Raw genomic sequence first — 27,578 nt, forward strand, 5'->3', positions numbered from 1 at the left:
AGTTCTCAATGGGATTAAGGTCTGGGGAGTTTCCTGGCCATGGACCCAAAATGTCGATGTTTTGTTCCCCTAGCCACTTAGTTATCACTTTTGCCTTATGGCAAGGTGCTCCATCATGCTGGAAAAGGCATTGTTCGTCATGCCAACAGGATGCTTTACTGTTGGCATGACACAGGACTGATGGTAGCGCTCACCTTGTCTTCTCCGGACAAGCTTTTTTCCGGATACCCCAAACAATCGGAAAGGGGATTCATTAGAGAAAATGTCTTTACCCTAGCCCTCAGCAGTCCAATCCCTGTACCTTTTGCAGAATATCAGTCTGTCCCTGATGGTTTTTCCTGGAGATAAGTGGCTTCCTCGCTGCCCTTCTTGACACCAGGCCATCCTCCAAAAGTATTTGCCTCACTGTGCGTGTAGATGCACTCACACCTGCCTGCTGCCATTCCTGAGCAAGCTCTGTACTGGTGGTGACCTGATCCCGCAGCTGAATCAACTTTAGGAGATGGTCCTGGCACTTGCTGGACTTTCTTGGGCGCCCTGAAGCCTTCTTCACAACAATTGAACCTCTCTCCTTGAAGTTCTTGATGATCCGATATTTTTTATTTATTTATTTCACCTTTATTTAACCAGGTAAGCCAGTTGAGAACAAGTTCTCATTTACAACTGCGACCTGGCCAAGATAAAGCGAAGCAGTGCGATAAAAACAACAGAGTTACATATGGGGTAAAACAAAACAAAGTCAAAAATACAACAGAAAATATATATACAGTGTGTGCAAATGTAGCAAGTTATGGAGGTAAGGCAATAAATGGGCCATAGTGCAAAATAATTACAATTAGTATTAACACTGGAATGATAGATGTGCAAGAGATGATGTGCAAATAGAGATACTGGGGTGCAAATAAGCAAAATAAATAACAATATGAGGTAGTTGGGTGGGCTAATTTCAGATGGGCTGTGCAGTGATCGGTAAGGTGCTCTGACAACTGATGCTTAAAGTTAGTGAGGGAGATCAGTGTCTCCAGCTTCAGATATTTTTGCAGTTCGTTGCAGTCATTGGCAGCAGAGAACTGGAAGGAATGGCGGCCAAAGGAGGTGTTGGCTTTGGGGATGACCAGTGAGCTATACCTGCTGAAGCGCATACTACGGGTGGGTGTTGCTATGGTGACCAATGAGCTAAGATAAGGAGGGGATTTGTCTAGCAGTGATTTGTAGATGGCCTGGAGCCAGTGGGTTTGGCGACGAATATGTAGTGAGGGCCAGCCAACAAGAGCGTACAGGTCACAGTGGTGGGTAGTATATGGGGCTTTGGTGACAAAACACATGGCACTGTGATAGACTACATCCAATTTGCTGAGTAGAGTGTTGGAGGCTATTTTGTAAATGACATCGCCGAAGTCAAGGATCGGTAGGATAGTCAGTTTTACGAGGGCATGTTTGGCAGCATGAGTGAAGGAGGCTTTGTTGCGAAATAGGAAGTTGATTCTAGATTTAACTTTGGATTGGAGATGCTTAATGTGAGTCTGGAAGGAGAGTTTACAGTCTAACCAGACACCTAGGTATTTGTAGTTGTCCACATACTCTAGGTCAGACCCGTCGAGAGTAGTGATTCTAGTCGGGTGGGCGGGTGCCAGCAGCGTTCGATTGAAGAGCATGCATTTAGTTTTACTAGTGTTTAAGAGCAGTTGGAGGCTACGGAAGGAGTGCTGTATGGCATTGAAGCTCGTTTTGGAGGTTTGTTAACAGTGTCCAATGAAGGGCCAGATGTATACAAAATGGTGTCGTCTGTGTAGAGGTGGATCTGAGAGTCACCAGCAGCAAGAGCGACATCATTATATACACAGAGAAAAGCTTCGGCCCAAGAATTGAACCATGTGGCACCCCCATAGAGACTGCCATAGGTCCAGACAACAGGCCCTCCGATTTGACACATTGAACTCTATCTGAGAAGTAGTTGGTGAACCAGGCGAGGCAGTCATTTGAGAAACCAAGGCTATTTAGTCTGCCAATAAGAATGCGGTGGTTGACAGAGTCGAAAGCCTTGGCCAGATCGATGAATACGGCTGCACAGTACTGTCTATTATCGATCTTGGTTATAATATCGTTTAGGACCTTGAGCGTGGCTGAGGTGCACCCATGACCAGCTCGGAAACCGGATTGCATAGCGGAGAAGGTACGGTAGGATTCGAAATGGTCGGTGATCTGTTTAACTTGGCTTTCTAAAACTTTCGAAAGGCAGGGCAGGATGGATATAGGTCTGTAACAGTTTGGATCTAGAGTGTCACCCCCTTTGAGGAGGGGGATGACCGCGGCAGCTTTCCAATCTCTGGGGATCTCAGACGTTACGAAAGAGAGGTTGAACAGGCTAGTAATAGGGGTTGCGACAATTTCGGCAGCTATTTTTAGAAAGAAAGGGTCCAGATTGTCTAGCCCAGATGATTTGTAGGGGTCCAGATTTTGCAGCTCTTTGTAGGGGGGGGGGGCATGGGCAAGTTGCAGCGGAGGGTGCAGAGCTGGTGGCCGGGGTAGTGGTAGCCAGGCGGAAAGCATGGCCAGCCGTAGCAAAATGCTTGTTGAAATTCTCGATTATTGTAGACTGTTTGAACTTGTTATCAGTATAAAAGACACCTGTCCACAACCTCAAACAGTCACACTCCAAACTCCACTATGGCCAAGACCAAAGAGCTGTCAAAGGACACCAGAAACAAAATTGTAGACCTGCACCAGGCTGGGAAGACTGAATCTGCAATAGGTAAGCAGCCTGGTTTGAAGAAATCAACTGTGGGAGCAATTATTAGGAAATGGAAGACATACAAGACCACTGATAATCTCCCTCGATCTGGGGCTCCACGCAAGATCTCACCCCGTGGGGTCAAAATGATCACAAGAACGGTGAGCAAAAATCCCAGAACCACACGGGGGGACCTAGTGAATGACCTGCAGAGAGCTGGGACCAAAGTAACAAAGCCTACCATCAGTAACACACTACGCCGCCAGGGACTCAAATCCTGCAGTGCCAGACGTGTCCCCCTGCTTAAGCCAGTACATGTCCAGGCCCGTCTGAATTTTGCTAGAGTGAATTTGGATGATCCAGAAGAGGATTGGGAGAATGTCATATGGTCAGATGAAACCAAAATAGAACTTTTTGGTAAAAACTCAACTCGTCGTGTTTGGAGGACAAAGAATGCTGAGTTGCATCCAAAGAACACCATACCTACTGTGAAGCATGGGGGTGGAAACATCATGCTTTGGGGCTGTTTTTCTGCAAAGGGACCAGGACGACTGATCCGTGTAAAGGAAAGAATGAATGGGGCCATGTATCGTGAGATTTTGAGTGAAAACCTCCTTCCATCAGCAAGGGCATTGAAGATTAAACGTGGCTGGGTCTTTCAGCATGACAATGATCCCAAACACACCGCCCGGACAACGAAGGAGTGGCTTCGTAAGAAGCATTTCAAGGTCCTGTAGTGGCCTAGCCAGTCTCCAGATCTCAACCCCATAGAAAATCTTTGGAGGGAGTTGAAAGTCCGTGTTGCCCAGCGACAGCCCCAAAACATCACTGCTCTAGAGGAGATCTGCATGGAGGAATGGGCCAAAATACCAGCAACAGTGTGTGAAAACCTTGTGAAGACTTACAGAAAACGTTTGACCTGTGTCATTGCCAACAAAGGGTATATAAGAAAGTATTGAGAAACTTTTGTTATTGACCAAATACTTATTTTCCACCATAATTTGCAAATAAATTCATAAAAAATCCTACAACATGATTTTCTGCATTTTTTTTCTCATTTTGTCTGTCATAGTTGACGTGTACCTATGATGAATATGACAGGCCTCTCTCATCTTTTTAAGTGGGAGAACTTGCACAATTGGTGGCTGACTAAATACTTTTTTCCCCCACTGTATATTGGTTCCTAACGTCCCTGAAAAGTTGCATATCGCGGGGGCTATTCGATGCTAATGCAGTACGCCACAGGATGTTTTTGTGCTGGTCAAGGGCAGTCAAGTCTGAGGAGAACCAGGGGCTATATCTGTTGTTAGTTCTGAATTTTTTGGTTATTTAAGATTGAGAGGAAAGCACTTTTAAAGAACAACCAGGCATCCTCTACTGATGGAATGAGATCGATATCCATCCAGGATACATGGGCCAGGTCAATTAGGAAGGCCTGCTCGCTAAAGTGTTTTAGGAAGCGTTTGACAGTGATGAGGGGTGGTCGTTTGACCGCGGACCCGTTACGGACGCAGGCAATAAGGCAGTGATCGCTGAGATCCTGGTTGAAGACAGCGGAGGTGTATTTAGAGGGTAAGTTAGTCAGGATGATATCTATGAGGGTGCGGTTGTTTACGGATTTAGGGTTGAACCTGGTAGGTTCCTTGATCATTTGTGTGAGATTGAGAGCATCTAGTTTGGATTGTAGGATGGCCGGGGTGTTAAGCATATCCCAGTTTAGGTCACCAATCAGTACGAACTCTGAGGATAGATGGGGGGAAATCAATTCACATATGGTGTCCAGGGCACAGCTGGGGGCTGAGGGGGGGTCTGTAGCAAGTGGAAACAGTGAGACTCATTTCTGGAAAGGTGGATTTTTAGAAGTAGGAGCTCAAACAGTTTGGGCACAGACCTGGATAGTATGATAGAGATCTGCAGGCTCTCTCTACAGTAGATTGCAACTCCACCCCCTTTGGCAGTTCTATCTAGACGGAAAATGTTGTTGTTGGGGATGGACATTTCTGCATTTTTAGTGGCCTTCCTAAGCCAGGATTCAGACACTGCTAGAACATCAGGGTTGGCGGAGTGTGCTAACACAGTGAATAACTCAAACTTAGGAAGGAGGCTTCTGATGTTAACGTGCAGAAAACCAAGGCTTTTACGGTTACAGAAGTCAATAAATGATAGCTCCTGGGGAGTAGGAGTGATACTGGGGGCTGTAGGGCCTGGATTAGCCTCTACATCACCAGAGGAACAGAGGAGGACTAGAATAAGGATACGGCTAAAGGCTTTAAGAACTGGTCTTCTAGTGCGTTGGGTACAGAGAATAAAGGGGGCAGATTTCCGGGCGTTGTAGAATAGATTCAGGGCATTATGTACAGACAAGGATATCAAAGGATATAGAGTACAGTGGAGGTAAACCTAAGCGTTGGGTAACAATGAAAGAGATAGCATCACTGGAGGCACCAATTGAGCCGGTCTCGGCGTGTATGGGGGGTGGAACAAAGGAGGTATTTGAGGCCGTTTGAGAGGGACTTGGGGTTCTACAGTGATATTGTATAATAAGAACTAACTGGAACAGCAATAGGCTAGGCATATTGACATGGGAGAGAGGCATAAAGCAATCACAGTAGCCAACAACAACATCCATTTTGTTGCAGCTAGCTAGTTGCGATCCGGTGTTAAAGGTCCAGTGATTTAGTGATTCCGGCAGAAAATATATGTTCTGGGTCGATAACGCGCTGTGCAGACAGTGCAGACTGGCCGATAATAGTCCAGGCTAGAGCTGGCTGGTAGGTAGTGCAGGCCATGGACGTTGGTGAAAAACCGCTAACGGTGGCTAATAGCAAGTAGCTAGTTAGCTGGCTACTCCCGTCCGGTAGACAGAGAGGTAGATAGCCGGGATATGGGCCTGGCTCGAGGCTAGCTCAAGGCTAACTGGTGCTTGCTTCGGGGGCAGTGGTGATTAGCCTACAGCAACATCCATTTGGTTGCAGCTAGCTAGTTGCGATCCGGTGTTAAAGGTCCAGTGATTTAGTGATTCCGGCAGAAAATATATGTTCTGGGTCGATAACGCGCTGTGCAGACAGTGCAGACTGGCCGATAATAGTCCAGGCTAGAGCTGGCTGGTAGGTAGTGCAGGCCATGGACGATGGTGAAAAACCGCTAACGTTGGCTAATAGCAAGTAGCTAGTTAGCTGGCTACTCCCGTCCGGTAGACAGAGAGGTAGATAGCCGGGATATGGGCCTGGCTCGAGGCTAGCTCAAGGCTAACTGGTGCTTGCTTCGGGGGCAGTGGTGATTAGCCTACAGCAACATCCATTCGGTTTCAGCTAGCTAGTTGCGATCCGGTGTTAAGGTCCAGTGATTCAGTTATTCCGGCAGAAAATCCGACGTTCTGGGTGAAAACCGCTAACGGTGGCTAATAGCAAGTAACTAATTAGCTGGCTAGCTAGTTTCGACTGGAGATTCTAGATAAAGGTTAGTAAGTAATAGAATCCGTTCCACATTGAGTGAGGCGGGTTGCAGGAAAGTATATTTAGTAGAAGTGTGGGAAATATATACGTAAAATACAAAAAACAGGCTATTTACACGGACACACAACAGAAAACACGACCGCACTGCTACGCCATCTTGGATTAGATGAATGGTTGATTTAGGGGCAATCTTACTAGCAGCAATATCCTTGCCTGTGAAGCCCTTTTTGTGCAAAGCAATGATGACGGCACGTGTTTCCTTGCAGGTAACCATGCTTAACAGAGGAAGAACAATGATTTCAAGCACCACCCTCTTTTTAAAGCTTCCAGTCTGTTATTCTAACTCAATCAGCATGACAGTGATCTCCAGCCTTGTCCTCATCAACACTCTCACCTGTGTTAACGAGAGAATCACTGACATGATGTCAGCTGGTCCTTTTGTGGCAGGGCTGAAATGCAGTGGAAATGTTTTTTGGGGATAAAAAAAAAAAAGTTCATTTTCATGGCAAAGAGGGACTTTGCAATTAATTGCAATTCATCTGATCACTCTTCATAACATTCTGGAGTATATGCAAATTGCCATCATCAAAACTGAGGTAGCAGACTTTGTGAAAATGTAATATTTGTGTCATTCTCAAAACTTTTGACCACGACTGTACAAAAATCAAATCAAATTTTGTCACATACACGTTTTTAGCAGATGTTATAGCGGGTATAGTGAAATGCTTGTGCTTCTAGCTCCGACAGTGCAGTAATATCTAACAATTTCACAACATATACCCAATACACATAAAACTAGTAAGGAATGGGATTTAAGAATATATACGTACAGTTGAAGTCGGAAGTTTACATACACTTAGGTTGGAGTCATTAAAGCTCGTTTTTCAACCACTCCACAAATTTATTGTTAACAAACTATAGTTTTGGCAAGTCGGTTAGGACATCTACTTTGTGCATGACACAAGTAATTTTTCCAACAATTGTTTACAGAAAGATTATTTCACTTATAATTCACTGTATCAAAATTCCAATGGGTCAGAAGTTTACATACACTAAGTTGACTGTGCCTTTAAACAGCTTGGAAAATTCCAGAAAATATGTAATGGCGTTAGAAGCTTCTGATAGGCTAATTTACATCATTTGAGTCAATTGGAGGTGTACCTGTGGATGTATTTCAAGGCATACCTTCAAACTCAGTGCCTCTTTGCTTGACATTATGGGAAATCAAAAGAAATCAGCCAAGACCTAAAAAAAAAGATTGTAGACATCCACAAGTCTGGTTCATCCTTGGGAGCAATTTCCAAATGCCTGAAGGTATCACGTTCATCTGTACAAACAATAGTATGCAAGTATAAACACCATGGGACCACGCAGCCGTCATACCGCTCAGGAAGGAGACGCGTTCTGTCTCCTAGAGATTAACGTACTTTGGTGCGAAAAGTGCAAATCAATCCCAGAACAACAGCAAAGGACCTTGTGAAGATGCTGGAGGAAACAGGTACAAAAGTATCTATATCCACAGTAAAACGAGTCCTATATCGACATAACCTGAAAGGCCGCTCAGCAAGGAAGAAGCCACTGCTCCAAAACCGCCCAAAAAAGCCAGACTATGGTTTGCAACTGCACATGGCGACAAAGATCGTACTTTTTGGAGAAATGTCCTCTGGTCTGATGAAACAAAAATAGAACTGTTTGGGTGTTGCTTGCAAGCCGAAGAACACCATTCCAACCGTGAAGCACGGGGGTGGCAGCATCATGCTGTGGGGGTGCTTTGCTGCAGGAGGGACTGGTGCACTTCACAAAATAGATGGCATCATGAGGAAGGAAAATTATGTGGATATATTGAAGCAACATCTCAAGACATCAGTCAGGAAGTTAAACTTGGTCGCAAATGGGTCTTCCAAATGGACAACGACCCCAAGCATACTTCCAAAGTTGTGGCAAAATGGCTTAAGGACAACAAAGTCAAGCCAGCACAAAGCCCTGACCTCAATCCTATAGAAAATGTGTGGGCAGAACTGAAAAAGCGTGTACGAGCAAGGAGGCCTACAAACCTGAATCAGTTACACCAGCTCTGTCAGGAGGAATGGGCCAAAATTCACCCAACTTATTGTGGGAAGCTTGTGGAAGGCTACCCGAAACGTTTGAAGGCAATGCTACCAAATACTAATTGAGTGTATGTAAACTTCTGACCCACTGGGAATGTGATGAAAGAAATAAAAGCTGAAATAAGTCATTCTCTTTACTATTATTCTGACATTTTCACATTCTTAAAATAAAGTGATGATCCTAACTGACCTAAGACAGGGAATTTTTACTAGGATTTAAATGACAGGAATTGTGAAAAACTGAGTTTAAATGTATTTGGCTAAGGTGTATGTAAACTTCCTACTTCAACTGTATATGGACAAGCAATGACAGAGCGGCATGGACTAAGATACAGTAGAATATTATAGAATAGAATGCAGTATATACATATGAGTAGTGCAAGATATGTAAACATTATTAAAGTGACTAGTGTTCCATTTCTTAAAGACAACGAGCTGTTTTGTATGTGTCTGGTATGAAAGTGAACTGTTTGCGTGTAATCAGGGGTGTATTCATTGCGCCTATTCTGTAGAAATGTTTTTCTTAAACGGGAGCAAAACAGGGATAAACATACCTGAATTTGTCCAATAGAAACTCTTGTTTGCAACTCTTGGACTAATGATTACACGCTAGATGCAGGCAAGAGTGTGCAAGGTGGTATTGAATGTGTCACTCCACCTTGATTACTCAAAATCCTCTCAACCTGTGCACCTACATTCGTAAACTTTCATTCATAGGCTAGGTTGTAGCAACATGATGGTACAGGGACATTTTGAGTATCATGTAGTAGCCTAAACCTATCGCTGTTACACTGAGCTGGGTAAATGGAATATGAATGACAGTCATCCAATATGCTGTACTAGAAATATGGCCATGTTCATAAACCAAGTGATCATCCTCCCTCATCTTAAACGGCATCAACCGCCACTGATATACAGTATACTTACTGTACATACTCCTACTGCATTGCATCCCTGCATGTGAGTGTTTGTGTGTGCGGACATGTATGTGTAGGTCAGGGTATGGCCATGTGTGGGTAGGGGGTAGCTGTGGTTTCTTTAGGGTCAACACATGCAGTACATTACAGGGTTACCTAAAGTCCTCTGTCAGTAAACTGACTAGACAGAGCAGACCGATCTCCCAGTAATCTGCCTGTTTATCCTCAGTCAGTCACACCTAATCATGTGTGTGTGTGTGTGTGTGTGTGGATTCTCAGAGCAGGGGCCTGCAGGGCTCACTACTAACCTGGGCTGGAGGTTCCTGTTCCTCTCATAGAAGAGACACAGCTCCTGGGGGCTCCTGGCCTGCATGACAAACACAGGACACACACATCCTGTCTGTTACTGTCTGTTACAGGTGGAACACACAGCTGTTCACTTACAATCACATACTACCACTTTTTTAATGGACAAGGCTCAGTGACATGGACAGTCTAAGTGAACACTACACAATGTCATAATCACCCTGCCACTGACCCGGAGTCTTCTCTGAACTCACTGTCCTGGCAGGCCTTCCTCTCGATAATTACTATTAAAAGAATCCAATGCAGGAATAGCCCTATACCAAATACTAAGGAAGGTTCACATCTTAGAATTTCAGACAGCTTCAACCTACAGCTAAATTATTACTGACTTCCTAATAAACAGGCAGATCATTTAGCCATTCAAGGAAACATGAACATAAGACAAACTACACTGCTCAAAAAAATAAAGGGAACACTAAAATAAAACATCCTAGATCTGAATGAATGAAATAATCTTATTAAATACTTTTTTCTTTACATAGTTGAATGTGCTGACAACAAAATCACACAAAAATTATCAATGGAAATCAAATGTATCAACCCATGGAGGTCTGGATTTGGAGTCACCCTCAAAATTAAAGTGGAAAACCACACTACAGGCTGATCCAACTTTGATGTAATGTCCTTAAAACAAGTCAAAATGAGGCTCAGTAGTGTGTGTGGCCTCCACGTGCCTGTATGACCTCCCTACAACGCCTGGGCATGCTCCTGATGAGGTGGCGGATGGTCTCCTGAGGGATCTCCTCCCAGACCTGGACTAAAGCATCCGCCAACTCCTGGACATGATGTCCCAGATGTGCTCAATTGGATTCAGGTCTGGGGAACGGGCGGGCCAGTCCATAGCATCAATGCCTTCCTCTTGCAGGAACTGCTGACACACTCCAGCCACATGAGGTCTAGCATTGTCTTGCATTAGGAGGAACCCAGGGCCAACCGCACCAGCATATGGTCTCACAAGGGGTCTGAGGATCTCATCTCGGTACCTAATGGCAGTCAGGCTACCTCTGGCGAGCACATGTAGGGCTGTGCAGCCCCCCAAAGAAATGCCACCCCACACCATGACTGACCCACCGCCAAACCGGTCATGCTGGAGGATGTTGCAGGCAGCAGAACGTTCTCCACGGCGTCTCCAGACTCTGTCACGTCTGTCACATGTGCTCAGTGTGAACCTGCTTTCATCTGTGAAGAACACAGGGCGCCAGTGGCGAATTTGCCAATCTTGGTGTTCTCTGGCAAATGCCAAACGTCCTGCACGGTGTTGGGCTGTAAGCACAACCCCCACCTGTGGACGTCGGGCCCTCATACCACCCTCATGGAGTCTGTTTCTGACCGTTTGAGCAGACACATGCACATTTGTGGCCTGCTGGAGGTCATTTTGCAGGGCTCTGGCAGTGCTCCTCCTGCTCCTCCTTGCACAAAGGTGGAGGTAGCAGTCCTGCTGCTGGGTTGTTGCCCTCCTACGGCCTCCTCCACGTCTCCTGATGTACTGGCCTGTCTCCTGGTAGCGCCTCCATGCTCTGGACACTACGCTGACAGACACAGCAAACCTTCTTGCCACAGCTCGCATTGATGTGCCATCCTGGATGAGCTGCACTACCTGAGCCACTTGTGTGGGTTGTAGACTCCGTCTCATGCTACCACTAGAGTGAAAGCACCGCCAGCATTCAAAAGTGACCAAAACATCAGCCAGGAAGCATAGGAACTGAGAAGTGGTCTGTGGTCACCACCTGCAACACCAGTCCTTTATTGGGGGTGTCTTGCTAATTGCCTATAATTTCCACCTGTTGTCTATTCCATTTGCACAACAGCATGTGACATTTATTGTCAATCAGTGTTGCTTCCTAAGTGGACAGTTTGATTTCACAGAAGTGTGATTGACTTGGAGTTACATTGTGTTGTTTAAGTGTTCCCTTTATTTTTTTGAGCAGTGTATTTTCACTTGCTAACAGCTCTCTAGAACTCCTTTAAAACATGATTCAGCACAGTATCAATCAACCCAACCTACACTGTATGCCACAGTCCACCGCAAATAGTGGCCTCCTGGATGCAAGAGTGATAAGCCCCCTGCCTGCCCTGGCTGTTGTGAAACAATGTTTGCCCTCGTCTCAGAGGCATGGTCGTATGGCCGCCAACTATTTCCTCATCCGCCTGATAGCCTGGCTGTTAGCAGGAACAGAACAGCTTGTTTACTATCTCTAAACAACTTGGGGCAACAGCCCAGACCTCCAGGAGTAACACAACATCCCAGACCCCCAGGAGTAACACAACAGCCCAGACCCCCAGGAGTAACACAACAGCCCAGACCCCCAGGAGTAACACAACAACAGAGGAGGAGATTGAGAGGGACATATCACAGGCTTGTGATGTGTTGTGCTATGCTAACGGCTGTCTTTTATATGATCTATGGTCAGTTATTTTATAATATAACAGGAACCAGGATAATCAGCGTTTTCCGAAAGGCATTGTAAATCATAGAAGGCCTATTTAAAAGTTTCTTATGCAAAATTATTCAGAGGTTTGAGAGAACATTTTGGATTAACATTAGTAAGTCATAAAACAACATCAGTTCCCTAACATTATCCTCTTAAAATTGCGAGTGTGTATTACTCACCTGAAATGGAGCTTTCCCAGTTGAACACTGGTACACTATGGTTCCTATGCTCCACAGATAAGCCTTGGCATCATAGTTCTGGGACATGATCACCTCCGGGGCCTGAGCACACACAGACAGAGCACAGTGGGTTAGGGTCACATGTACAGTATTTGACCATAATGTAGGTAAGGGTATATACAGGTATGTGTAATAGGAGTTTCTCACCATATACATTGGCGAGCCACACAGATTGGCCGCCATAGAATTACACTGGAGGTGATGTGCAAAGCCAAAATCAGCTTGAGAGAGAGGGAAAAATCATCAGCCAAAATCGACAGCCAAAAACACATATCAAAACACTGATTTTCACTTATTTTCTAAACATATAAGAAAAGTTATTTCCTTCAGAAGAGATAAATGGAGGCTAAATATTGGACTCTTCAAAGTTAATCAGTTAAGAGACTAGTGGAGCTATATCATGTATATGGCAATATGACAACTGTCATTGATCAACAACCTCCCAACCCCCTTCCACACCCTGCTGCAATAAAAGGATTACAAGTCCTCAACAACTGTGTTACTTCTGCACCCTTACCATTTATTTAAGACCAACGACACCAAACAGATCAGAAAACCACCTAACGTCTGTCTGGTGGTGGTGTTATTTTACATGACTGGTCTGCCGACGTAATCGTCTGATGTGGTTTCAACAGGCTTCCCGTTGCGACGACCACGAAGATCCATCTGCTAGCCCCGGCCCGCTAGCACACGCAATCAACAGTCGTGACTCTTGCTCGCCTGTGCCGTAGCAGCCACTGAACTGCTCCCGGACTCACCTATTGCTGTTCACTGGACCTTATGATCACTCAGCTACACAGCTGATGCCTGCTGGACTGTTCCTTTATACGGAACCCCATCCTGTTTATCTGTTTAGCCTCAGCTCAAACCTTCGTCGCCATTACCAGCTGTGGTCTTAGCTCTCTCAAATAACACCTGTGATTGCTTTATGCCTCTCTCCCATGTCAATATGCCTTGCCTATTGTTGTTTTGGTTAGTTCTTACTGTACTTTTTCACTGTAGAGCCCCCAGTCCCACTCAACCTGCCTCAGATAGCTCATTTATCCCACCCCCACACACGCGGAGACCGGCCCAATCGGTGCCTCCAGTGATGCTATCTCTTTCATCGTTACCCAACGCTTAGGTTTACCTCCACTGTACTCATACACTTCCACTTCCTTGTCTGTACATAATGCCCTAAATCTATTCTACAACGCCCGGAAATCTGCCCCTTTTATTCTCTGTACCCAACGCACTAGAAGACCAGTTCTTAAAGCCTTTAGCCGTATCCTTATTCTATTCCTCCTCTGTTCCTCTGGTGATGTAGAGGTTAACCCAGGCCCTGTAGACCCCAGTATCACTCCTACTCCCCAGGCGCTATCATTTGTTGACTTCTGTAACCGTAAAAGCCTTGGTTTCTTGCATGTTAACATCAGAAGCCTCCTCCCTAAGTTTGAGTTATTCACTGCGTTAGCACACTCCGCCAACCCTGATGTTCTAGCAGTGTCTGAATCCTGGCATAGGAAGGCCACCAAAGATTCAGACATTTCCATTCCCAACTACAACATTTTCCATCTAGATAGAACTGCCAAAGGGGGCGGAGTTGCAATCTACTGTAGAGAGAGCCTGCAGATCTCTATCATACTATCCAGGTCTGTGCCCAAACAGTTTGAGCTTCTACTAAAAATCCACCTTTCCAGAAATAAGTCTCTCACTGTTGCCACTTGCTACAGACCCCCTCAGCCCCCAGCTGTGCCCTGGACACCATATGTGAATGGATTGCCCCCCATCTATCCTCAGAGTTTGTACTGCTTGGTGACCTAAACTGGGATATGCTTAACACCCCGGCCGTCCTACAATCTAAACTAGATGCCTTCGATCTCACACAAATTATCAACGAACCTACCAGGTACAACCCTAAATCCGTTAACATGGGCACCCTCATAGATATCCTGACTAATTTACCCTCTAAATACACCTCTGCTGTCTTCAACCAGGATCTCAGCGATCACTGCCTCATTGCCTGCGTCCGTAATGGGTCCGCGGTCAAACGACCACCCCTCATCACTGTCAAACGCTCCCTAAAACACTTCAGCGAGCAGGCCTTTCTAATTGACCTGGCCCGGGTATCCTGGATTGATATTGACCTCATTCCGTCAGTAGAGGATGCCTGGTTGTTCTTTTAAAAAGTGCATTCCTCTCCATCTTAAATAAGCATGCCCCATTCAAAAAATTCAGAACTAAGAACAGATATAGTCCCTGGTTCACCCCAGACTTGACTGCCCTTGACCAGCACAAAAACATCCTGTGGCGTACTGCATTAGCATCAAACAGCCCCCGCGATATGCAACTTTTCAGGGAAGTCAGGAACCAATATACACAATCAGTTAGGAAAGCAAAGGCTAGCTTTTTCAAACAGAAATTTGCATCCTGTAGCACTAACTCCAAAATGTTTTGGGACACTTTAAAGTCCATGGAGAATAAGAGCACCTCCTCCCAGCTGCCCACTGCACTGATGCTAGGAAACACTGTCACTACCGATAAATCTACGATAATCGAAAATTTCAACAAGCATTTTGATACGGCTGGCCATGCTTTCCACCTGGCTACCCCTACCCCGGCCACCAGCTCTGCACCCTCCGCTGCAACTTGCCCATGCCCCCCCGCTTCTCCTTCACCCAAATTCAGATAGCTGATGTTCTGAAAGAGCGGCAAAATCTGGACCCCTACAAATCAGCTGGGCTAGACAATCTGGACCCTTTCTAAAATTAGCTGCCGAAATTGTCGCAACCCCTATGACCAGCCTGTTCAACCTCTCTTTCGTATCGTGTGAGATCCCCAGACATTGGAAAGCTGCCGCGGTCATCCCCCTGTTCAAAGGGGGTGACACTCTAGATCCAAACTGTTACAGACCTATATCCATCCTGCCCTGCCTTTCGAAAGTATTTGAAAGTCAAGTTAACAAACAGATCACCGACCATTTCGAATCCGACGTACCTTCTCCGCTATGCAATCTGGTTTCCGAGCTGGTCATGGGTGCACCTCAGCCACGCTCAAGGTCCTAAACGATATTATAACCGCGATCGATACACTGCACCTGTACACAGCCCATCTGAAATTAGCCCACCCTGTGATGCGTGTGATAAGAGTCAGGCGCAGGAGAGTAATACGCATCTAATGAGTTTATTCCGTCGATAAACAGTTGCGCAAGTATGCGACAACAAAACTCAGGCACAGGGGAAATATCTACCCTGGCAACAACAAGGTAAGGGTAGCTCACCCGAGCTACACACAGCTCACTACAAACAATCACCCACACAGACAAGGAAGCAGAGGGAAACTTATAGAATGACTAATTGGGGATAAGGACCAGGTGTGTGTGATTAATTAGACAAGACAAGTGGAGTAACGATAAATGGATCGTCAGCAGCTAGTAAGCCGGTGACGACAAACGCCGAAACCTGCCCGAACAAGGAGGGGAGACAGCCTCGGCGGAAGTCGTAACACACCCAAATACCTCATCCCCATATTGTTATTTATTTTGCTCATTTGCACCCCAGTATCTCTATTTGCACATCTTCTGCACATCTATCATTCCAGTGTTAATACTATTTATTGCCTTACCTCCATAACTTACTACATTTGCACACACTATATAGATTTTCTATTGTGTTATTGACTGTACGTTTTTGTTTATCCCATATGTAACTCGGTGTTGTTTTTATCGCACTGCTTTGCTTTATCTTGGCCAGGTCGCAGTTGTAAATGAGAACTTGTTCTCAACTGGCTTACCTGGTTAAATAAAGGTGAAAATAAATATATATATATATATATATATACCGCCACATAGGGCCTTCAAGGGAGGGCCGTGCAAGTACAGTGGGAGCCAGATCCCCATGTCACGATCGTCGGGAACAGAGGACCAAGGCGCAGCGTGGAAGGTGAACATATCTTTATTATTTGAGTAATACCACGAACAAAACGATAACGTGACGTCCTCGGTTCAGACACAAACCTAAACAGGAACAAGATCCCACAAACACTGTGGGAAAACTGGCTGCCTAAGTATGGTACTCAATCAGAGACAACAAGCAACAGCTGATACACGTTGCCTCTGATTGAGAACCACACTGGCCAACATAGAAATACTAACCTAGAACGAAAAACAAATGAAAACTCACACCCTGGCTCAACATACTAGAGTCCCCAGAGCCAGGGCGTGACAGTACCCCCCCCCAAAGGCGCGGACTCCGACCGCGCCAACCAAACACCACAGGGGAGGGACCTGGTGGGCACTCCGCCTTGGCGGCGGATCCGGGCATGATCCCCACTCCCTCTCTAACCCCCCAAAGTACCCCTGGTCCGGTCTGGCCCTGCTGACCGGAGCTGGACTGCACACTGGTGGAGCGGATTGCTCCAGCTCCGGCGCGAAGCAGCTGACCCGTGCCGAACCAGGCACCGGTGGAACAGGCACGGGCTGTGCCGGACTGACGACGCACACCACTGGCCTGGTGTGGGGAGCAGGAACGGGCCGAGCCGGGCTGACGAAACGCACCCCTGACTTGGTGCGGGGAGCAGGAGCGGGCCGGACCGGGCTGACGAAGCGCACCACTGACTTGGTGCGGGGAGCAGGAACGGGCCGAGCTGGGCTGACGAAACGCACCACTGACTTGGTGCGGGGAGCAGGAACGGGCCGAGCCGGGCTGACGAAGCGCACCACTGACTTGGTGCGGGGAGCAGGAACGGGCCGAGCTGGGCTGACGAAACGCACCACTGACTTGGTGCGGGGAGCAGGAGCGGGCCGGACCGGGCTGCCGAAGCGCACCACTGGCTTGGTGCGGGGAGCAGGAATGGGCCGGACTGGGCTGGCGACACGCACCGTAGGCTTGGTGCGAGTGGCAGGAACAGGCCAGACCGTACTAGGAACACACACCACTGGCCCTACGCGGGGATCAGGAACAGGCCGGACCGGACTGGCAACACACCCCAGTACCTCTCGCCGTGCCTCTACATCCTCTTTCCCCCTGGTGACCAGTGACTCCCGTAACCTGGCGGCCTCCTGCTGCCCCGTCGTCCACGGCGTGAGCCCCCCCCTAAAAATGTTCTGGCCGTCTCTCCTACCCGTGGACCAGGTCTCCATGTGTCTCGCCAGACTTTCGCCCTTCTGCTTCCAAGTCCAGCCTCTCTCTTCCTCACACGGCTTGACCCAGTCGAGGAGGCGAAGGAGATCCGCTAGAGATCTCCCTGGCGATGGCTCCTGGACACGCTGCTTGGTCCAGTCTTGGTGGGATCTTCTGTCACGATCGTCGGGAACAGAGGACCAAGGCGCAGCGTGGAAGGTGAACATATCTTTATTATTTGAGTAATACCACGAACAAAACGATAACGTGACGTCCTCGGTTCAGACACAAACCTAAACAGGAACAAGATCCCACAAACACTGTGGGAAAACTGGCTGCCTAAGTATGGTTCCCAATCAGAGACAACAAGCAACAGCTGATACACGTTGCCTCTGATTGAGAACCACACTGGCCAACATAGAAATACTAACCTAGAACGAAAAACAAATGAAAACTCACACCCTGGCTCAACATACTAGAGTCCCCAGAGCCAGGGCGTGACACCCCACACACTACCTGAGATTGGAACATTGAGAAACTCACATACATGCAAAATGTGATCAGTTGCTACATGAACCAGATGCCAACTGACCGTAGTGAATAGATTATGACAATGTTTCAGATTAGATGTCTCACCTTTACTGGTACTGATCAAATCAAACGTTATTTGTCACATGCGCCGAATACAACAAGTGTAGACCTTACCGTGAAATGCTTACTTACAAGCCCTTAACCAACAATGCAGTAAAGTAAAAAATTATAAGTTATACAATAAAATAACAATATCGAGGCTATATACAGGTGTGGGGGTACAGGTTAGTCGAGGTAATTTGTACATGTAGGTAGGGGTAAAGTGACTATACATAGATAATAGACAGCGGGTAGCAGCAGTGTAAAAACAAATGGAGGGGGTCAATGTAAATAAGTCCAGCTGCCACTTTGGACAAACAAGTCTCACCTACTGTAGGTTACTGTATGTGTTTTATAGCAGTTCCATAAACCTCTGTAGCTCAATTGGTAGAGCATGGCACTTGTAACGCCAGGGTAGTGGGTTCGATCCCCTGGACCACCCATATGTAAAAATGTATGCGCACATGACTGTAAGTCTCTTTGGATAAAAGCGTCTGCTAAATGGCATATTATTATTATTATAAACTGATCCATGCACTAACGTAAACACCTTCCAACTCCAAAAGTCATATAGGGCCCATGCCACACGTGAAGAGTTTGGAAAGTTGATCTTCTGCTTCACATAGGCAGATTTTTACAGTAACCTCTGTCTAGTCCTACTAACTTAGATACTAAATCCACAGAAAACTACAAGATCCAGAGAGCACTGCGACATAGCTCACGTCAACAAATTATGAGCCAATAGAGTACCACAGTATAAGTCATAATAGCCATAAAACCTAGAGGTCAAACAGGGAAATGGTTCCAATCGTTTTTCCATCATTCATTTTTCCCATAGGGGATTTTAGAAACACAATAAGGGCTGTGTTTTACATGAGATTTACATTGTTTTCAAAACGTCAGGCGGGGTTAGCCCAAATGAAATCCATACCTTATTTACATTTTAGTCATTTAGCAGACGCTCTTATCCAGAGCGACTTACAGTTAGTGAATACATATTTTTTTTTATACTGGCCCCCCGTGGGACTCGAACCCACAACCCTGGCGTTGCAAACACCATGCTCTATCAACTGAGCTACATCCCTGCCGGCCATTCCCTCCCCTACCCTGGACAACGCTGGGCCAATTGTGCGACGCCCATGAGTCTCCCGGTCGCAGCCGGCTGCGACAGAGCCTGGATTCGAACCAGGATCTCTAGTGGCACAGTTAGCACTGCGATGCAGTGCCTTAGACCACTGCGCCACTCAGGAGACTAATCCCACTAATCCCACTAAGACTTATCTTAGGTGTTTCAAATAAAATGAATGGTGGAAAAACGATTGGCATCCATTTCCATGTTTGACCGCTAGGTTTTATGGGTATTATGACACCTCCACTGTGGGGCTCTATGAGAGCAATGTTTTGCACATGGAATGTCAACAGTTGTGAAAGCAAACTCAGGCAAAACTATGTCAGACAGCTTAGTTATTGTGTAGAAACAGAGCAGTGTGTGATGATACCGACAGCTACAGCTAGACTACTTTTGTAATGTTCAGTGATGTTGAAAATCTACACATACTTGAAAGTCAAGTAGTCCAACGATTTTTTTTCATGTTTCAGTTCCTTTGGAGATTAACAAAAATGTAATGGTTAATTTGCATATATCCCAGGCTACTTAATAGCATGAAGTTTGGTTGTTCAATAGCCAAATTCTTACCTTTTAGTATTTTGATCTCTTTTCCTAAGAGTGAATGGGATTTTGCTAAGTTCTTCTTGTTAATACACTTCACAGCTACTTCCACGTCATAGCACTATAATAATATTTTTTTATAGCCTATAGGACTTATTTCACCCTGGTTATAACAACATGTAGTAGCATACACATTTCCTCCTTATTTTACATTTTAGTCATTTAGCAGACGCTCTTATCCAGAGCGACTTACAGTTAGTGAGTACATACATTTTCCATATTTTTTCATACTGGCCCCCCGTGGGAATCGAACACACAACCCTGGCGTTGCAAACGCCTTGCTCTACCAACTGAGGTACACGGGACTTATGTCTCCATTTGAACACCACGGCAAAGGTACCATGTCCAATCAGGTCTTTCCAGTTGAACTCGAACTTGCCAATAGTCTCCATAATGTTCAATAATAATAATAACAGGTGCAGGTGGAATCAGGATGTTGAGGTTACCACTGGAACAATTTGGAAGTCGCCACAGTTCAACTCCAGACAGCAAGAGAGGGGTCTAGATCCTTCGGGCTGTCTCTACCCGATGAAAAACCCTAACATTTCTTGAATCATGACTGTTTCATTTAAAATATCAATATCCTACATTCTAAGTTGTCACCATTATTACTTTATAAAAAGGTAGGCTACAAAATGAAGCAAATGTCTTTCAATAGGACAGACTGAAAACTGTTTACAAAAGAGAAGAGTGAATTACCGCTCGTTCGTTGTATATATTTAGTTCCAAAGTTGTCTATAACTCTATATAAAATGCTCAAAACGTCCGTTTTCATTGCGCAGACAGACACTTCAGCTTTATACAGAACTGTTGGCTACTGGCTACATTGGTTGCGAGTTTTCACCTATCAAGTGCAAAGATCCCACTGTAATTATTCATATCCCTGGGTGGGTGTGAGCATGCGCAGTAGGGTTGTGGGTTCGATTCCCACGGGGGGCCAGTATGAAAAATAAAATAAATGTATGCACTCACTAACTGTAAGTCGCTCTGGATAAGAGCGTCTGCTAAATGACTAAAATGTTAAAGCATACTGTTAGCTAGCAAACATTAGCTTGCTGCCTCACTAGCTAATGTTACGTGTATGGTCTGTGTAGTAATGTTATTAGTATCTCAGAAAGCCATTTGCATTGCTAGTTATAGCCTAATGTTAGCTAGCTAGCCAACACTGAACCTAGTTGGTTAGCTTTAGCTACCTGCAGATTCATACTCCAGCATTTCATGCATGGTAGCTAGCTATGACAATCTGTTTGTACTGTAGCTATGGGTTGGGATTATGGTTAATTGTTTAGCTAGCTAGCTACATGTCTAAACAAAAGACTCCACTTGGCAAGAGAATGATTACATTACCCTCAAGTTAGCCAGGTGTATCTGGGGGTGATTACGGCCATCTATTGTATTTCATGAACGTGTACATGTCTAGACAATAGTGACCCATCCACTTAGCTAGATGTGGCTGGGGGGTGGTTATAGCATTTATTTCACATGACCCATCATGTGTCTGGGTAAGCATCATTTAATGATTATAAAATATTTATAAAATATTTGTATTTGGACACTTTCAAAGCCAGATTAGGATATAGGACTAGATAAAGTGTAGAGTTTTTCCTTATTGTAGGCTACTACTTAAACCACTTTTAGCCTTAATCTTTGGTTGTTTACTACACTACCTTACACACTCTGTTTAGCACATGGGGCTAAGGCTTAAGAGGATGTGAACGATGCTGAATAGTTGTCGACAAAGAAGAGCTCTCCAGTAGGTGTACCAAAACATTCAAGGGACATTTTCTCAAAAGTGGGGTTACATGTTTATCAACTTTCAAAGCAGAATTACTTTCCCATTGTTCCTCAACTGCAGTGTATGATTACCATTTTGTAGCTCTGAGTCTCTACTTTTATCCAATGTAAAAAACACAATGAAAAATGTTGCTACATACAGTACCAGTCAAAAGTTTGGACACACCTACTCATTCCAGGGTTTTTCTTTATTTTTACTATTTTCTATATTGTAGTTTTCTATTTTCTAAATATATTTTTGTATTTGAGATTCTCCAAATAGCCACCCTTTGCCTTGATGACAGCTTTGCACACTCTTGGCATTCTCTCAACCAGCTTCATGAGGTAGTCACCTGGAATGCATTTCAATTTACAGGTGTGCCTTCTTAAAAATTAATTTGTGGAATTTATTTCCTTCTTAATGCGTTTGAGCCAATCAGTTGTGTTGTGACAAGGTAGAAGATAGCCCTATTTGGTAAAAGACCAAGTCCATATTATGGCAAGAACATCTCAAATAAGCAAAGAGAAACGACAGTCCCTTACTTTAAGACATGAAGGTCAGTCAATACGGAACATTTCAAGAACTTTGAAAGTTTCTTCAAGTGCAGTCAAAAAACCATCAAGCGCTATGATGAAACTGGCTCTCATGAGGACCGCCACAGGAATGGAAGACCCAGAGTTACCTCTGCTGCAGAGGATAAGTTCATTAGAGTTACCAGCCTCAGAAATTGCAGCCCAAATAAATGCTTCACAGAGTTCAAGTCACAGACACATCTCAACATCAACTGTTCAGAGGGGACTGTGTGAATCAGGCCTTCATGGTCGAATTGCTGCAAAGAAACCACTACTAAAGGACACCAATAAGAAGAGACCTGCTTAGGCCAAGAAACACGAACAATGGACATTAGACCAGTGGAAATGTGTCCTTTGGTCTGGAGTCCAAATTGGAGATTTTTGGTTCCAACCGCCGTATCTTTGTGAGACGCGGTGTGTGTGTGCACGGCTGATCTCCACATATGTATTTCCCACCGTAAAGCATGGAGGTGTTATGGTGTGGGGGTGCTTTGCTGGTGACACTGTCTGTGATTTTATTTAGAATTCAAGGCACACTTAACCAGCATGGCTACCACAGCATTCTGCAGCGATACGCCATCCCATCTGGTTTGGGCTTAGTGGGACTATCATTAGTTTTTCAACAGGACAATGACCCAAAACACACCTCCAGGCTGTGTAAGGGCTATTTGACCAAGAAGGAGAGTGATGGAGTGCTGCATCAGATGACCTGGCCTCCACAATCCCCCGACCTCAACCCAATTGAGATGGTTTGGGATGAGTCGGACCGCAGAGTGAAGGGAAAGCAGCCAACAAGTGCTCAGCGTATGTGGGAACTCCTTCAAGATTGTTGAAAAAGCATTCCAGGTGAAGCTGGTTGAGAGAATGCCAATAGTGTTTAAAGCTGTCATCAAGGTAAAGGGTGGCTATTTGAAGAATCTCAAAAAAAAAAAAATTTAACACTTTTTTGTTTACTACATTATTCCATGTGTTATTTCATAGTTTTGATGTCTTCACTATTATTCTACAATGTAAAAATAAAGAAAAACCCTTTAATGAGTAGGTGTGTCCAAACTTATGACTGGTAGTGTATAACCAAATCGAGGCGGTCGGTCACATATAATAATATTTATTAATTATGAAACATATTAATAACATTCCACCCATGAGGCCACTAGAGGGCGATTTGACTGCAGGAAAGGGCTATATCATGCAAACATATTTATATTTATTGTGACACGGCATCAGTGAGATTCAAACCTATAATCTTCTGTTCTCTATCCATGGAATTAGTCCACTGCACCACCAGGATGGAGCAGGCATGCCAAGAAACGTTCTGTTAAAGTAATGAAATACCAATAAAATTGTTTTTTTGTCAAGTTCTTTAAATGTGTCCCAAAACCAAGCAACTATCCTGCACCATTCCCGGAAGGGAAGCTCTCACCAAGCTCTATAAAACATATGGTTCTCAGAATGTTATGCGCTAGCTAGGTAACTTCTTAATGCAGTTTCTACTTCCACTAGATAGTGCTGGTGTAACACCATTTTTTTTATTTAATTGATTTTGTAAAACATTTTTTACATACATTAGCTACTGAGGACTGTTGAGAGAGAAATTACATTCAGTCCCCTTTTTATGTTTGTCTTTTTATTCCACAACAGAAATAAGACAACCTTGAACATAGAAGGTACTATAGAACAAAAAAAATGTCAGGCCATATGATAGGATGGTCTGTTCTCAAATACTGAAAAAATACTAGGAAGTGCTTAAAAATTATTTCATACAGTAAATCCTAAATCCTGGTACAGTGTCAGAACAATCAAGACTTTAAACAAGACATGTCCAATCTCACAGTGAAACTCAACAAAATAAACTTTGCTGGACTGATTCAAAGTCCCACTCATGTTTGTGAAATACATGAATATGCTATTACTATGTATCCTCAAAGACAAATCATGAAAAATAAATTGAATGAAAAGTTAAATGGAAAACTAATACAAATTCACAGAACTGTCTAACGCAATAATTCTCAAAAAAAATAAAAGCAAGAAATACTGCAGCTTACAGAGACATGAGGTACATTCGGAAATAGCATTGTCAACTCATCTCAACTCATCATTGTAAGAAGAAACACACAGATAACTTCAGGAGAGGCAGAGTATCAAACATTGTGAGCATTGAGTGACTTGTGTGCTCTGGTGCTTTGCAAAACTTTAAAGAATTACAAAATGCATAAATAAATACATTAAACTGTGGGGGTCTTCATTTGATTACACTTTACATTAATGAAAGTATTCATCGCCGTATTGCCTGTATCAATCAACCATATGCTAAGACACATGTTTATTTGGTGCCAGATTCAATGTAATGCACTTTCTGGACATTAAATATTTCAAACAGAAAATAACATTGTTATTTATTCCTTCATTGGTTCAACACATAATGCTTAATGTACCATCCAGCCTGGACCCTGTAATAATATTGAAATAGAATAACCAAAACAAACCATTACCAGGCTGCTATAGCCTCCATTGGGACTTTGTCATAACCATAATTCATTCCGAAAGTAACAACACTCAAAGTTAAAGCTAAACTATGTTTACATATCACAAAATATACCAATGCAAAACATTGGATAGCCTCTGGTCAAATTGATAATTATTCATGAAAAATACTTGGGTAGAAACATTTCAAGACATTATACACAATATGGTGGACACAAACAATCTGAAACAGTTAATGGCATGTTTTAAATCAGGGGTGTCAAACGTCCGGCCCGCGGGCCAGATCAGCCCGCAAACGGGTTTAATCCGGCCCGCAAGATGATTTTGTAAAGTATAAAAATGAGCTGCAATTTTTCAATAAAATAAACTGCTGTTCCAATTGCGTCCACTGGATGGCGCAATAGCAATTGTGTTAAGCAAGCAAACTGTTTATACCGGGGCAGAGCAAGTAGGTCAAGCAAGTGCAGCCAGTCCGGATGAGCTTTATTACGGCTTCTACTTTTAACATTATGTGCTTTGGCACCCTCAATGCCTCAATATGTCTGTCAAAAAAGAGAAAAGTTGACGCAGAGTGCAGAGTGTTCCAAGAAAAATGGTAATCCTCCTATTTATTCACGGAATTGAATGGGAAAGCTGTATGTTTGGTGTGTTCACAGCATGTTGCAGTGCTGAAAGAATATAACCTTCGTCGCCACTATGTGAGTCTTCATGCCGACAAATATGACAACTTTCAAGGACAGCGGAGAAGAGAGAAGGTGAATGAACTGTTGGCGGGTCTGAAGAAACAGCAGTCTGTGTTTACTCACAGTCGAGACATCAGTGACGCTGCAGTGAAAGCTAGCTACCTCATTGCTAATGAAATCGCAGTGGCTTCAAAACCATTTAGTGAGGGTGAATTTGTAAAAACATGCATGATGAAGGCAGCGGAGATTGTGTGCCCTGAAAAGCGTCAGGCTTTTGTAAATACCAGCCTGACAAGAAACACAGTTGCAGACAGGATTTCCGATCTTTCAGTGGATTTGGACAGCCAGTTGAAGCAAAAAGTAAAGTCATTTATTGCGTTTTCGGTTGCAATTGATGAAAGCACGGACATTACAGATGTTGCATAACTGGCCATTTTCATCCGCGGAGTTGATGACACATTGACCGTCACCGAGGAGTTCGTGGAGTTGGTGCCGATGACAGATACAACGACAGCAGCTGATATTTTCACCACACTCGTCGGCGCGCTGGACAGGGTCGGAGTGGACTGGTCCCGCGCTGTCAGCCTGGCTACAGATGGTACGCCCTCAATGATCGGGAAAAAAGCAGGCGTTGTGACAAAGTTCAGAGAGAAAGTGCAATCTGCAAATGGAGGACGTGATTTTTTGACTTTTCACTGTATTTTGCACCAGGAGGCTTTGTGTTGCAAGTCATTAAAGATGGATAACGTCATGAAGGTGGTCATCCAAACTGTTAATTTCATCCGATCCAGAAGCCTGAATCACCGTCTGTTTGACAGCCTTCTCAGAGAGACAGACCACATCTATGGCCTGCCATACCACACTGAGGTAAGATGGTTAAGCCGAGGTGCTGTGCTGAGGCGTTTCTTTGATTTACGAGAAGAAATTGAACAGTTCATGGAAGAAAAGGGCAAACCAGTGTTAGAATTTCATTCCACAGAATGGATGCAGGACCTTGCATTTATGGTGGATGTTAAAGAGCACCTGAATAACTTGAACAAACAGCTGCAAGGGCGCAACAAAGTTGTCACGCAGTATTATGACAGCATACGTTCTTTCAAGTTGAAGCTGTCATTGTGGGAAACGCAACTCGCCGGTGGTGATGCAGCTCACTTCCCCTGTCTGAAAAATGTGTGCGCGAACCAACATGTGGCAGACATGAAGCGGTTCAAAGATAAAATAACGGGACTGTTACGGGAGTTTGAGCAACGCTTTCAGATTTTTGGTGAACTGGAGAAAGACTTCAACGTTTTTTGCTCGCCATTCACCGTGAATCCCTCTGATCTGCCCGTCAGCATCCAACTTGAAATAATAGACTTGCAGTGTGACTCGGATTTGAAGGGCAAATTTGCCGCAGCTGGCTTGGACACATTTTATCAGAATCTCTTGCCAGGTTACCCCAACTTGACAGCCCTCGCTGCAAAACTGTTGTGCATGTTTGGAACCACATATCTTTGTGAGCAAGTTTTCTCTGTAATGAGCATAAATAAAACAAAGCTGCGCTCAAGGCTCACGCACAAGCACTTGAATCACATCCTGAAGTTGGCTGCCACTCAGGATGTGACACCTGATATTGATGCGCTGGTGAAAGCTAAAAGATGCCAGGTATCAGGAGTCAAATAAACTATGCAACCCCACTTAAAGTGCTGCATGAGACACCCTGATATAGTTCTGTGATCTGTGAAACAGTTCTGTGAATCACTGAGGCATTGTGTGTTTGTGTGTTCTTTTTCTTTAGAATTTTCAAATAAACTTGAGGTGTTTTATGATTAATAGTGATGTTGTGCTTGTACTATTTTGGACACACTGTCCTTAGGCTCCAGCTTTATGTTTTATGTTGATCGTATTAAAACAAAGAAAACAATCTGAAGTTGTTATTTTTAAGTTATATATACCATGATGTTACCGGTTCGGCCCACTTGGGAATAGATTTTCCTCCATGTGGCCCCTGAGCTAAAATGAGTTTGACACCCCTGTTTTAAATTCTCAAGGCCAAGAGCCCTTACAATCTCACAAAGTCCCCTCAGAATTCCCATCCCTACAAAAGGTGCTATCTAGAACCTAAAAGGGTTCTTCGGCTGTCCACATAGGATAACCCTTTGTAGAACCCTTTTTGTTACTAGGTAGAACCCTTTTGGTTCCAGGTAGAACCCCTTCCACATAATGTTCTATATGGAACCCAAAAGGGTTCTACCTGGAACCAAACAGGGTTCTTCTATGAGGACATGCGAAGAACCCTTTTTTCTAAGAGTGTACAGTGAGGGAAAAAAGTATTTGATCCCCTGCTGATTTTGTAAGTTTGCCCACTGACAAAGACATG

At 44.5% G+C, this 27,578-nt stretch overlaps 1 pseudogene across 1 annotated transcript in view; it reads right to left on the reverse strand.

Annotated features, from left to right (window-relative positions):
• The window catches only part of LOC311140946 (serine/threonine-protein kinase ULK1-like), a 46,853-nt pseudogene extending 26,755 nt beyond the window's left edge, over nucleotides 1–20,098 (reverse strand). The window contains exons 1-4 of the transcript in view: nucleotides 20,047–20,098; nucleotides 12,396–12,469; nucleotides 12,189–12,290; nucleotides 9,520–9,578 (exon numbers count right to left, since the gene is read on the reverse strand). The product of the transcript in view is annotated as a serine/threonine-protein kinase ULK1-like (transcript). The remainder of the gene's footprint in view (nucleotides 1–9,519; nucleotides 9,579–12,188; nucleotides 12,291–12,395; nucleotides 12,470–20,046) is intronic.
• Nucleotides 20,099–27,578: the final 7,480 nt, after the last annotated feature.

This window comes from Coregonus lavaretus, assembly GCF_964263955.1.
Source record: "Coregonus lavaretus genome assembly, chromosome: 14".
NCBI lineage: Eukaryota > Metazoa > Chordata > Actinopteri > Salmoniformes > Salmonidae > Coregonus > Coregonus lavaretus.